This window comes from Physeter macrocephalus, chromosome 16 (genome assembly GCF_002837175.3).
Source record: "Physeter macrocephalus isolate SW-GA chromosome 16, ASM283717v5, whole genome shotgun sequence".
NCBI lineage: Eukaryota > Metazoa > Chordata > Mammalia > Artiodactyla > Physeteridae > Physeter > Physeter macrocephalus.
Genome location: NC_041229.1, coordinates 30,471,161 through 30,484,146, shown reverse-complemented (window position 1 = coordinate 30,484,146; position 12,986 = coordinate 30,471,161).

Sequence of the window (12,986 nt, the reverse complement as noted above, 5' to 3'; positions counted from 1 at the left end):
CAGTTTGCCCTTGAGAGACAAAGACCTTAAGCACCACACAATTCAACCTGGAGATTTCATCTATTGCAAAAAGACACCTCCAGAAGAATTCTCTTCAACTTCACTGGAAAGGCCTCTACCAAGCACTATTAACCAACCCTCTTAGATTCATGTGATACACCTAAAGAAAGTGCCAAACCCTGACCAGACCTACATATCACTGGTTGATCTGAAAAGTAAATATTTCTCTGAATTGAAGCAGATGACATCTGATGTGACAGCTTTCTCAAGCTATCCAGACAAGGTCTGTTGGAATTTTGTCACCAAACCTTTGATGATTAGATCTCCAAGGTCTATGACCTTGATAACACATAGACTTTAGACAAAAAGTGCCTGAGAGTTCTTCCTCCTAACTCTCCTTGCTACTTGAATGTGAACTTAAAAGTTTCCAGTCTGTGTACTTTACCTCCAGTGTGAGACACTAAACCCAGGAAAGGTCCTTCGTGACACTGAGGGGAAAAAAGTTGCTGTAATTGGAAAACCTGACTCTTGATCACTAATGCTTTCATAGAAAGATCTTGATCAAAAGGGATAAATATAAAAAATTAATAAACAGAAGACTCAATTAAATAGAGTTGGGAGACCAGAAAGGGGAGCTCTCATTCCCTACAATGATAGCAGAGGTCAACAGGAAGAGGAAAAACTCCTCTTCTTTCCTGGCAAGGACTCAGCCAATGAAAAGCCATGGACTCTGTTTACTAAAGCCCTCTCAACTTCCTTTTCCCCTCTTTAAAAGTGTTCTCCTTCCCTTGCTGTGTGAGGATTTGCACATGGCTCACCATGGTCACAGACATCAAACTGCAATTCTCTGCTGATCCCAAATGACTTCATCTTTGCTGGAGAAATATCTGATAGTCTATTTGTTTCAGGTCAGCATCTGCTATAGTAGCTAAGAACAGGTAGATATCTTCTTGGGTAGTTAAGCAAATTTTCTTTGAAAAAAAATGAGCATAGAGCGGGGTTTTGAAAACTGGGTAAAATTTTAAAAGGACAGTATCAAAATATACTAGTTTTCAAAAAATTAAAAACATGACTTATATAAAGATTTATTCAATTAATAAATGAGAATCAGCAGGATGGTAAATCTAGTCCAAAGATATTTGAAAAAAGAAGTTTGTACAGACATTTTAAAAAAATGTTAGAATAAGTTTAGTTTAGGTGCAAAACTGGTTAATATCCTACAAGACAATAAAACCATAACAATTGGGGTTATCTTTACTATTGGACAGAAATTGTTGATATTGCTGATAGGCAAAAAAATTATAAATTAACTAGTAGCTTCACTAAGTCCAGACTTTTAATCAATCGTGAATAATAAGTCAAGTAAAAATACATTCAGCTACATGACTAAATAGTCCTTGAGTGGACCAGTTACAAAAATGCTCTAATAGGACATTGAAAGGACATGATGTCTTCTCTTTTCCTTAGTTACAAGTTTTGTCTAATTTTTCTTAACAAGAGGTAAAAAAGAGTATTTCTTTAAGATTTTGTCCCTAGCAAATGATGAAAAGCAAAAATGTGTATGAGTTGCTGGGTCTATTTTGGAGGCAGGGCATAGAAAAGCAGCAGCCAAAGATATCTGGGTTCTACCTACGAGATAGGAGTCAGAGGAAGGGTTGAGTCATTGCATTCATACTTTTAAGCAGCTGCCCTTCCTTTTTGTCAGCTTTCTAACCTACACTGTTTATTTTAGGCTCTCAACCAGCAGTCTTCTAATTTCCAAAGGAAATATTGTTTCAATTTGCCCTTCAAAAGGTATTTAATGGGAATAAAAGAAAAACCAAAACCAACTAACCTAAAGAACGAAACAAATGAAAAAGTGAATTCATTTTTGCCAGTCTTATTGATAAAATAATGGCATCTTATTATTGTTTTGATTTGCATTTTTCTGACTAATAGAGTCAACATCTTTACATACATGCTTTTCTTTGACTACCTTGATCATATCTTTAGTTTTTAGTATCTCAATTTTTCTATTGAGTTAGTTTCTTTTTATCTTATCAATCTGTAAAAGCTCTTTTATATTTTTAAAGAACATTGACTCTATTATTCCATTATATTCACTGCAAATATTTTTTCCCAGTTGTAATTTTGACTTTGTTTATGGTGTCTTTTACAATTTGAAACATTTTTTTTTAAGTTTTCAATGTAATAATATCTTTCCATCTTTTTTCTTTTCTTCTCTTTTCTGTTTTTTTGGTTTTTAGATTTGTTTAAGCATGTCTCTTAAGTGAATATACCTACACTTAATGTTATAGGTATATAGGTATATTCTCTTAAATTTTTTAAAGCATTTAAAATATTTTCATTCTTACATTCAGATCTTTAATCAATCCAGAATTTAATTCTATACATGTGAATAGGAAGTTAACATTTTTCTTCTCATAGGCAGTTATCCCAGTAATATTTTGTAAATTAACCATCAAGTCCCTAAGAGAATTAAAATGCCACCTTTGTCATACATCAAATTTCCTTTTACACTTGGCGCTTCCTCTTAGCTTTCATTCTTTTTTTATAGGTTAATTTTTAAACTCTTGTTGAAATCCCTGTTTTGATTACAGGTCAAAGTTTCTCCAGGTTCCTGTAACTGTATATGATTCAGCTACTCACAGCTGTCTAGACATGTTCCCTGGAAATAAGCTGTGGTGTCCAGAAGCCCCAGGAACTGCTACATAGCTGCTCAGCTGCCTCTTAGAATAATGCGAGTGTGGATTTCCTGCTCATATACTTCTTTAAGTGGGCTGTTTCTACTGGCTAATCCTTTCTAGATGTGATTTAATTAACCAGCAAGATGTTTGAAGGAAAATAGATAAAACATCAAAATGTGGCTTGTGGCTACAAGAAGGTACTGTTTCAATATGAAATCTGTGCAAGCACACATTCATTAATACAATGTTCATTCAACATTAAGCACCTACCATGTCACAGATACATTCTAAACACTGAGGATGTAATAGTAAATAAAACAGACAAAAATCCTTACCCTTATGGGGCAAGTTGGAGGAGACAGGTCATAAATATATTTTTTTTAATTTTTTGAAACTTTGTTTTTAACTGGGCTATAACATGTATAGAAAAGTATACAAATCTTAAGCACACATCTCAGTTAACTTTTGTATATGTGTATACCTGTGTAACTGCCACCCAAATCAATAGACTATTTCCAGCTTCCCAGGCTTCCTTGTTCTTCCTCCCTCCAAAGATAATAACTTCCAAAGGTAACTACTATTCTGATTTCTATTGATATACATTAGTTTTGCCAGATTTTGAGCTTTATATAAATAGACTCATAACATGTACTATCTTGTGTTTGACTTCTTTCACTCAAATTTTATCTGAGAAATTCACCATGTTGCTGCATGTAGCTGAAATGTATTCTTTATGTTGTGTGGTATCTCATATTATGAATATGTCACCATTTTTTATCCATTCTCCTGGATATTTCATTATTTCCAGTTTGGGAATATTGGGAATAAAGTTGGTATGAATATTCTTATACACAGGTATGGATGATCATATTACTCATTTTATTTCTCTTTTATATATTATGGTATCCTTTACCATTCTGAACACTAAAAATCATTATAATTCCCCTAATATATTTTAACCTCTGCTCAAAAAACAAAACTCTTGGCATTTAATTTAAGCCATCTGAACCACAACTCCCCTTTAGACCCGCCTATCCTTGGATCATTTTCCAGACATTTTAGATGTCCATAAAGAAGGGGAAAGAACAGATAAGACTGAAATCCCATGAGCTGACTGATGGAGCATCAAACTGTAACAGAGATAGTTGAAGGTTGAAAATAAAATGGCTTTCTTATTGATAGCATCTTGGTCTTGTTGCATACTTGCTGCCTTTGTGTTTCCATATATTAATGCAGAATTTCTGTCATCTTTTAAAATTATACCATTTGCTTATTTTATAAATTTGTATAAAGTTGAATTTGTATAGGAAGCATGGTCTGTAACCCCAGTAGACATTTAACCTCACAGTAGTAATTATGCTTTCTTATGTGCCAGGTACTGTGAGCTTTACAGATGTTAACACATGTACTCTTCACAACTATATTCTATAGAGGAGGAAACATGTACCAAAAGGTTGATGGATGTACTCAAGGTCACACAGATAGTAAGTGGCACAGTGAGAATCTGAACCCAAGAAGTCTGGATCCAGTCTGAGTTCTTAATCACAAAGACATACTACCCCTCATGGTTCCATAGGCACAGCTACTTTGTGTCTGGTTTCATGTCTTCAGTTTTGCTTCCAAAGCTCTGCCTTCCTCCCCTTGTGCTCCACTGCTCAGTTTCAGAGTTGATATTGGACTGACTTAGAATTTTCCAATCCTTTGTAATGTTCCTTCTCATAGCATGTACCTAATGGAGACTAGAGCACTCATCGTATGACACCACAATTAGTTGGTTATATAGCCATCTTCCCCTAAGAACTCTTTAGGGCCGACGTCTCATCTTACCCCTCTTTTATATACTCATTTACTTATATGACCAATTTTCCAAACTGGTGGTACCAATTTACCAAGGTGGTACCTCGGTACATAGTAGTGAGGTATGAGATTCCAATCTATTCCAAATCATTGCCAACCCTCAGAACTGTCAAGTCATTTAAATCTTAGCTATTCTAGCAGCCTGTTATACTGGTGTCTCACTGCAGTTTTAAACATCTAAAAATGTCTGGAAAATGATCCAAGGAAAGGTGAGTCTAAAGGGGAGCTGAGGCTCAGATGGCTTTTTTGAGCACAGGTTAAAATATTTTTGGGGATTCTACTGCAATGTGTAACCCCTTAGTTATGACAATAATATCTGGGAGTCATAGAGATTTAGGACACTACATGAAATTCATCTATGCAGAGACCCAGAGTACTGAGGTTGATGAAAAACAGTGGTTCTCAAAATGTCATTCCCAAACCAGCAACACCAGCCTCACCTGTCTGTTAAAATATTAATTCTCCAGTGGCCCTAGATCAGAGGCTTCAGAAACTCTGAGATTGGGACCAACAATCTGGGTTTTAATAAATTCTCCAGGTCTTTCTGATGCAGATTAAAGTTTGAAAACCATTGATGCAGAATATTTCTTCCACTTTCCTATCTAGTCCCTTTCTGTCTATGGAATTTCCTCCAGAAGAGAAAGCATCAAATCCCTTCCATCTCCTGGGTACTTTTCTCCTTCTCTCTCCCTCCTACTTACCCCATCAATTCCTGCTTAGTTCTCTGACTGTACTGGAAATAACATGTCAGATCTTTCTAGCTTTAGGATCTCTTCAGATGAAGAATTTACAAGATAAAGAAAACTTTCTCCTGCTAATTTTGATTTTGCCTCAAGGTAGAACTGATATAATATTATATTATAAGACAAACAAACAAAAAATCTGCCTTCTCAAAAGGAGGAAGAATGAAGAAGAAGAAGAAAATCAGTCTGGTCACAAAAGTATGTGGTTCAATAGCCCAAAATCCTCTGCCAGCTTTTATAAGGTAAAAGTATCAGTCTCCAGGTCTTGTTGGATAACAGAAGGAATGAATTCTGAAGCTTTATTTATGCAAAATTTGAGTTGCATTAGGCTTTCCAGAATTGAGTGAGTGAGAAGGCAAAGAGTAAGTTTTCTGCTAGGCATGCTTCAAAGGAGGCAAGACGAGGAGGACTCCTAGGTTGATTTCAAATCTGTACTCTTTAGGAGTTACTTAAATTTTACCAAATAATTTTCAGTCAAGTGTGTATCTCTCTGGAGAAATGAGTCAACTTTTACTTCAAAAAAAACCTCTTAGACTTATGTGGAAGGTGGAGCTTCAACGATATCTGTAATATTTTTTCTATAAGAAATACATTAAATTTTCTTATAGGAATAACTGAAATTATTATAGAAATAACAAATATAACAAATCATTATAGTATACATTAAATACATATTTAATAGTATATTATACATAAATATATGTAATAATTTATTGTTAATAAAAATAAAACAGCAACAACAACAGCTTGAAGAAAATATAATAAACCTAGAGATTTAATAACACACTCACTGCCTGGGTTCACAGGATATCAATTGGAGCTTGCCTTTTATAACGGTGGATCATGGGTGATAGGTGAGAGAGGGAGAGGTCCCATGACTAGACAGTAATGGTGGTTGTAAGGAGAACCAAGATAACAAAGTCAAGAGAACAGAGCCAGAGGCTAGAACCAGGAGCAACATCCAAGATATTAGAAGTAGAGAAATAAGAGGAAACTGTTCCACAAGACTATTAGGATAAGAATTGTGGAGAGAGAAGAAAATACAGTAAGATATGAAGAGATGAGATGAGATCTCTCCACCAACGTTCTACTCTAATGTGGTTCTTGTGCACTTGGCCAAGGATAGAGCTTTGAGAACATGAAAAACAATGGCCATAAACGTGTGATTAAGGAACACAAAATTTATTGAAGGCATAGTTTATTTTAGGCACTGATAGGTTCAGTCAACCACTAAAAATGAAAATGAGTAATGTAATTAGATTTGGGGAGGGTAGTATAAGGCTTCAAAGAAACAGTCTAATTGGCATTTCAAGTCTCTTGAAAGTTGATTAGAATTGACACAAATTATCAGTAAAGTAATCAGTCTTGAGAATAGAAACCAAGAAAAAAATCAAACAGTAAAAGTAAACACAGACCATATATCAGAAAAATTTACCCATGTAAATCTATGTTCTAAATGGAATTTAATGGTATATAAATTGTTGAGTATTGAAGTAGAATATCTAGAAGCAGTTTAGGCCATAGAGTTTTTTCTTTCTTTTAATTTGTTACATTAATTTTTAAATTAATTTATTTTAAAGTCAGTTTTTCTGAGGGATAATTTACATACATAATTATATTGAGGTATAATTTGCATACAGTAAAATGTATATTTTGGTGAGTTTTGGCAAATGTATACAAACTACCCCCCCCCAATCAAGATATAAACCATTTGAGGAGTGATGTCAGCAAGATGGCAGAATAGGAAACTCCAGACTCTCCCTCTCCCTGTGAGGACACTGACTCAACAATAATACATGAACCAATTCTGGTTTTGAGAAATCCAGAAACCAGTTAAGAGGCTCCTGCATCTCAGGTGAATGCAAAACTAGCCTTATCAAAATCAGTAGCAAAATTTGTGGCACTCACTTACCATAGTGCTTCCTCCTGGCTCAGTTGAGTTAATAGGGAGAAAATTCCTAGCTCCATGCTTCTCCCTAGGGAGAAAAGACACTAAATCCAATGTTCAGACTTTTCAGAGAGCTGCCCAAAGAATTAGTTTCTGTCTTGCCTGAATCTAAGTGCTGACAGGAAAAGGCATTAGGTTAGGGGCTGATGAAAACAAAGGCAATGTTTTAGAGCACTCAGTCACCATTTGCCCTCCCACTGGCTCAATGCATAACCAAGTGGGAGGGAAGCTCCAACTCCTGGCTTCTCCCTGGGAAGGGAAAGTGTTGGAACATGTGTCCAATCCTCTAAGTTTTCAGGGGCCTGCCTAAGGTACTGGTTTCCATCTCAACTGTCTTGGAGCACTGATGGGACCAAGCAACACAGATGGATAGGGACCTCTGAGAACAAATGAGACCTTAGCTGCATGCTATTTCTCCAGAGGACCCACAGTACAGCAGACAGAAGTTGATACAGCTTGACAGTCTCTCTTTTGGGGGGAAGGAAAAGAAGTGAAGCATGAATCTAACATTCTGATTTTTCAGGGAACTGCCCAAGGGACTAGATTCTGTTTCATCTGACTCAGTGCTTATGGAACCTGACATATTCTAGAAGCCTGGGAACCACTGAAAACAAAAGAGATGTTGGTGGCTTAAGGTAGCTCCAGAGAACCTGCATTACTGCAGACAGACCCCAGAAAGCAAGAGATAACTAACTCCTGAAAAAAGAAGGCAGCAAATCCATCTAATTCGATTTTACATGTGCAAGTCCAAAGAAGACTCATCCACAGGGAAGGTTTGAGAGGTTCCCAGACTCTCTAGCTGGTCTGATTGGTGAAGGTTTTTCCCTATACAAAACAGTCCATAAATACCAGGAGAGGTGGTTGTTTTTTTTTTTTTTTTTTTAATATGTGGATCCTAATACAAAGTTACAAGGCACATGAAGAAACAAGGAAATGTGGCCCAATCAAAGGAACACAGTAGATCTCCAGAAACTGACCCTAAAGAAATAGAGGTATATGAATTAATTGACAAAGAATTCAAAATAACTGTCATAAAGATACTCAACTCAGGAAAACAATTTATGAACAAAATGAGAATATCAACAGACATAGAAATATAAAAAAGAAATCAAACAAATTCTGGAGCTGAAGAATACAGTAACTGAATTGAAAATGCCACTAGATGTGTTCAACAGCAAACTTGATCAAGCCAAAGAATCAGTGAACTTGAATACAAGTCATTTGAAGTTATCCAGTCAGAGAAAAAGAAAAATAAATGAAAAGGTGTAAGGAAATTCTAAGGCACTTATGGGAGATCATAATGAGGACCAATATAAACATTATGGGAATTCCAGGAAAAGAGGGAGAAAGGAGCAGAAAGTTTATTTGAAGAAAAATAAGTGGCTGAAAACTTCCCAAATCTGGAGAAAGAAGTAACTATAACTATACTATAAAATAACTATAACTATACTATAAAATAAAATAACTGTAGCTCTCAAAAATAACTATACTTATAAAAATACATTAATGGATTCACAATACAGAAAGATGTAATTTGTGTTATCAATAACATAAAGAGGGGGTGATGTAAAAATGTAGTTTTTGTATGCAATTGAAGTTAAGTTGTTAACACCTTAAAACAGATTACTATAACTATAAAATGTTTTATATAAACCTCATGGCAACCACAAAGAATGTACCAATGGGAGGCACACAAAAGAAAATGAGAATAGAATCAAAGCATGTCACTAAAAAGATCAATGAAACATAAAGGAAGGCAGCAAGAGAGTAAAAGAAGGAAAAAAGAGCTACAAGACAGATCAACAATTAGCAAAATGGCAAATGGTAAGTCCTTCTCTATCAATAGTTACTTTAAATGCAAATGATTAAACTCCCCAATTAAAAACAAAACAAAACAAACACAAGCAAAAACCAGAAAGTAACAGGCGGTGAGGATTTGAAGAAATTAGAAGTCTTGTACACTGTTGGTAGGAATGATGCATCCACTATAGAAAACAGTATGGAAGTTCCTCAAAAAAATAAAAATAGAACTATCATGTCATCCAGCAATACCAATTCAGGGAATTTATCCAGAAGAATTGAAAACAGGATCTTGAAGAGATATTTGCACTCCTGTGATCATTACAGAATTATTCATAATACCCAAGAGATAGAAACATCCTAAATGTTCATCAAAGAATGAATGAATAAAGAAAATATGCTATATAAATAAAATGGAATATTATTTAGCCTTAAAAGAAGAAAATCTTGTCATACACTATAACAGGAAGGAACCTTAAGGATATTATTCTATGTGAATAAGCCAATTGCAGAAGGACAAATATTGTATGATACCATTTAAATGAGGTATCAAAAATAATCAAAGGGATTTCCCTGGTGGTGCAGTGGTGAAGAATCCACCAGCCATTGCAGGGGACACAGGTTCAATCCCTGGTCCGGGAAGATCCCACATGCTTTGGAGCAACTAAGCCCATTCACCAAAACTACTGAGCCGGCACTCTAGAGCCCGTATGCCACAATTACTGAACCCACGTGCTGCAACTACAGTAGCCTGCGCACCTAGAGCCTGTGCTCCACAACAAGAGAAGCCATCGCAATGAGAAGTCCGCTCACTGCAATGAAGAGTAGCCCCCACTCGCCACAACTAGAGAAAAGTCCACAATGAAGACCCAACACAGCTTAAAAAAAAAATAAAAATTCGAAGTTGGAAGGAGAACATACAATGGTGGTTTCCAGGGGTTTGGGTGAGGGGGAAATAAAGAGTATCTGTTTAATGGGTATAGTGTTTCAGTTACACAGGATGAAAAAGTTCTAAAAATCTGCTATACAACAATGTAGATATAGTTAACAATACAGTACTGTACACTAAAAAAATTGTTAAAAGGATACATTGCATGTTATATGTTTTTTCTACAATAAAAATTGTCATCTTAATGGGTGTGTTGTGTTATCTCACTGTAGTTTTGATTTGCATTTCACTAGTAATTAATAAAATTGATTACTCATTGATTATTAATAAGCCTCTTTTCAAATATCTGTTCGCTATTTGTATGTCTTCTTCGGAGAAATGTCTATTCAAGTTCATTTCCCATTTTAAAAAAATTTTTATTGAAGTATAGTTGATTTACAATGTTGTGTTAGTTTCAGGGGTACAGCAAAGTGATTCAGTTATACATATAATATATCCATTCTTTTTCAGATTCTTTTCCCATATAGATTATTACAGAATATTCAGTAGAGTTCCCTGTGTTCCACTTTTTAATTGGGTTATTACTTGTGTGTGTATGTTCTTCCCACTATAGAACATTTTTGTCTTTAGAAATATTAACTGCCACAACAATATTTTTTCTTTCCCTGTGGGACAGAATCTATCCATTCTAACCAGAGTATTTCAAACTCTTCCTCCTCGTATGAAATACAATCTAAATCCCAGTTTTGAAGCTACATGTAACAACGAAGCATCACTTCAAAAGTCTGGGTCAAGCAAGTTCCAGGACTGGACACCCCATGCCAAACAACTAGCAAGACAGGGACACAAACCCACCCATTAGCAGAGAGGCTGCTTAAAATCATACTAAGTTCACAGACACCCCAAAACACACCACTGGACACAGTCCTGCCCAACAGAAAGAGAAGATTCAGACTCATCCACCAGAACACAGGCACCAGTCTCCTCTACCAGGAAGCCTACACAACCCACTGAAGCAATCTTACCTACTGGGGGAAGACACCAAAAACAACGGGAACTACGACCCTGCAGTCTGCAAACAGGAGAGCCCAAACACAGTAAGTTAAGCAAAATGAGAAGACAGAGAAATATGCATAAGATGAAGGAGCAAGGTAAAACCCCACCAGACCAAACAAATGAAGAGGAAATAGGCAGTCTACCTGAAAAAGAATTCAGAGTAATGATAGTAAAGATGATCCAAAATCTTGGAAATAGAATGGAGAAAATACAAGAAACATTTAACAAGACCTAGAAGAATTAAGAGCAAACAAACAATGATGAACAACAAAATAAATGAAATTAAAAATTATCTAGAAGGAATCAATAGCAGAATAACTGAAGCAGAAGAATGGATAAGTGACCTGGAAAATAAAATAGGGGAAATAACTATCACAGAGCAGAATAAAGAAAAAAGAATGAAAAGATTTGAGGACAGTCTCAGGTACCTCTGGGACAACATTATGCACACCAACATTCGAATTATAGGGGTCCCAGAAGGAAAAGAGAAAAAGAAAGGGACTGAGAAAATATTTGAAGAGATTATAGTTGAAAACTTCCCTAATATGGGAAAAGAGTCAATCAACTTCAGAAAGCACAGAGAGTCCCATACAGGATAAACCCAAGGAGAAATATGTCAAAACACATATTAATCAAACTATCAAAAATTAAATACAAAGAAAAAATATTAAAAGCAGCAAGGGAAAAGCAACAAATAACATACAAGTGAATCCCCATAAGATTAACAGCTGATCTTTCAGCAGAAACTCTGCAAGCCAGGAGGGAATGGCAAGACATATTTAAAGTTATGGAAAGGAGAGAGACCTTCCAGATGGTGGAGGAGTAAGACGTGATCACCTTCCTCCCCACAAATACATCAGAAATACATCTACATGTGGAACAACTCCTACAGAACACCTACTGAAAGCTGGCAGAAGACCTCAGACTTCCCAAAAGGCAAGAAACTCCCCACATACCTGGGTAGGGCAAAAGAAAAAAGAAAAAACAGAGACAAAAGAATAGGGATGGAACCTGCACCTCTGGGAGGGAGCTGTGAAGGAGGAAAAGTTTCCACACACTAGGAAGCCCCTTCACTGGTGGAGACAGAGGGTGGTTGTGGGGGAGCTTCGGAGCCATGGAGGACAACGCAGCAACAGGGGTGCAGAGGGTAAAGTGTAGAGATTCCTGCACAGAGGATGGCTGCTGACCAGCACTCACCAGCCTGAGAAGCTTGTTTGCTCACCTGCAGGGGTGGGTGGGGGCTGGGAGCTAAGGCCTTGGATCTGGAGGTCAGATCCCAGGGAGAGGACTGGGGTTGGCTGTGTGAAGACAGCCAGAAGGGGGTTAGGGCACCACAGCTAGCCGGGAGGGAGTGTGGGAAAAAGTCTGGAACTGCCTAAGAGGCAAGAGACCATTGTTTCAGGGTGGGTGAGGAGAGGGAATTAAGAACACCACCTAAACGAGCTCCAGGTACGGTGCAAGACGTGGCTATCAGTGTGGACACCAGAGAAGAGCATGAAACACTAAGGCAGTGGCTGCAGCCACCAAGAAGCCTGTGTGCAAGCACAGGTCACTCTCCACACCTCCCTTCCCGGGAGGCTGTGCAGCCCACCACTGCCAGGGTCCCATGATCCAGGGACAACTTCCCCAGGAGAACACACAGTGAGCCTCAGGCTATTGCAATGTCACGCTGGCCTCTGTTGCCCTGCTGCCACAGGCTCACCCCGCATTCCAAACCCCTCCCTCCCCACCCCCCGGCCTGAGTGAGCCAGAGCCACCTAATTAGCTGCTACTTTAACATCGTCCTGTCTGAGCAAAAAACAGATGTCCTCAGGTGACCTACATGCAGAGACGGGGCCAAATCCAAAGCTAAACCCCAGGAACTGTGAGAACAAAGAAGAGAAAGGGAAATTTCTCCCAGCAGCCTAAGGAGCAGCAGATTAAATCTCCACAATCAACTTGATGTACCCTGCATCTGTGGAATACCTGAATAGGTAACAAATCATCCCAAAATTGAGGCAGTGGAC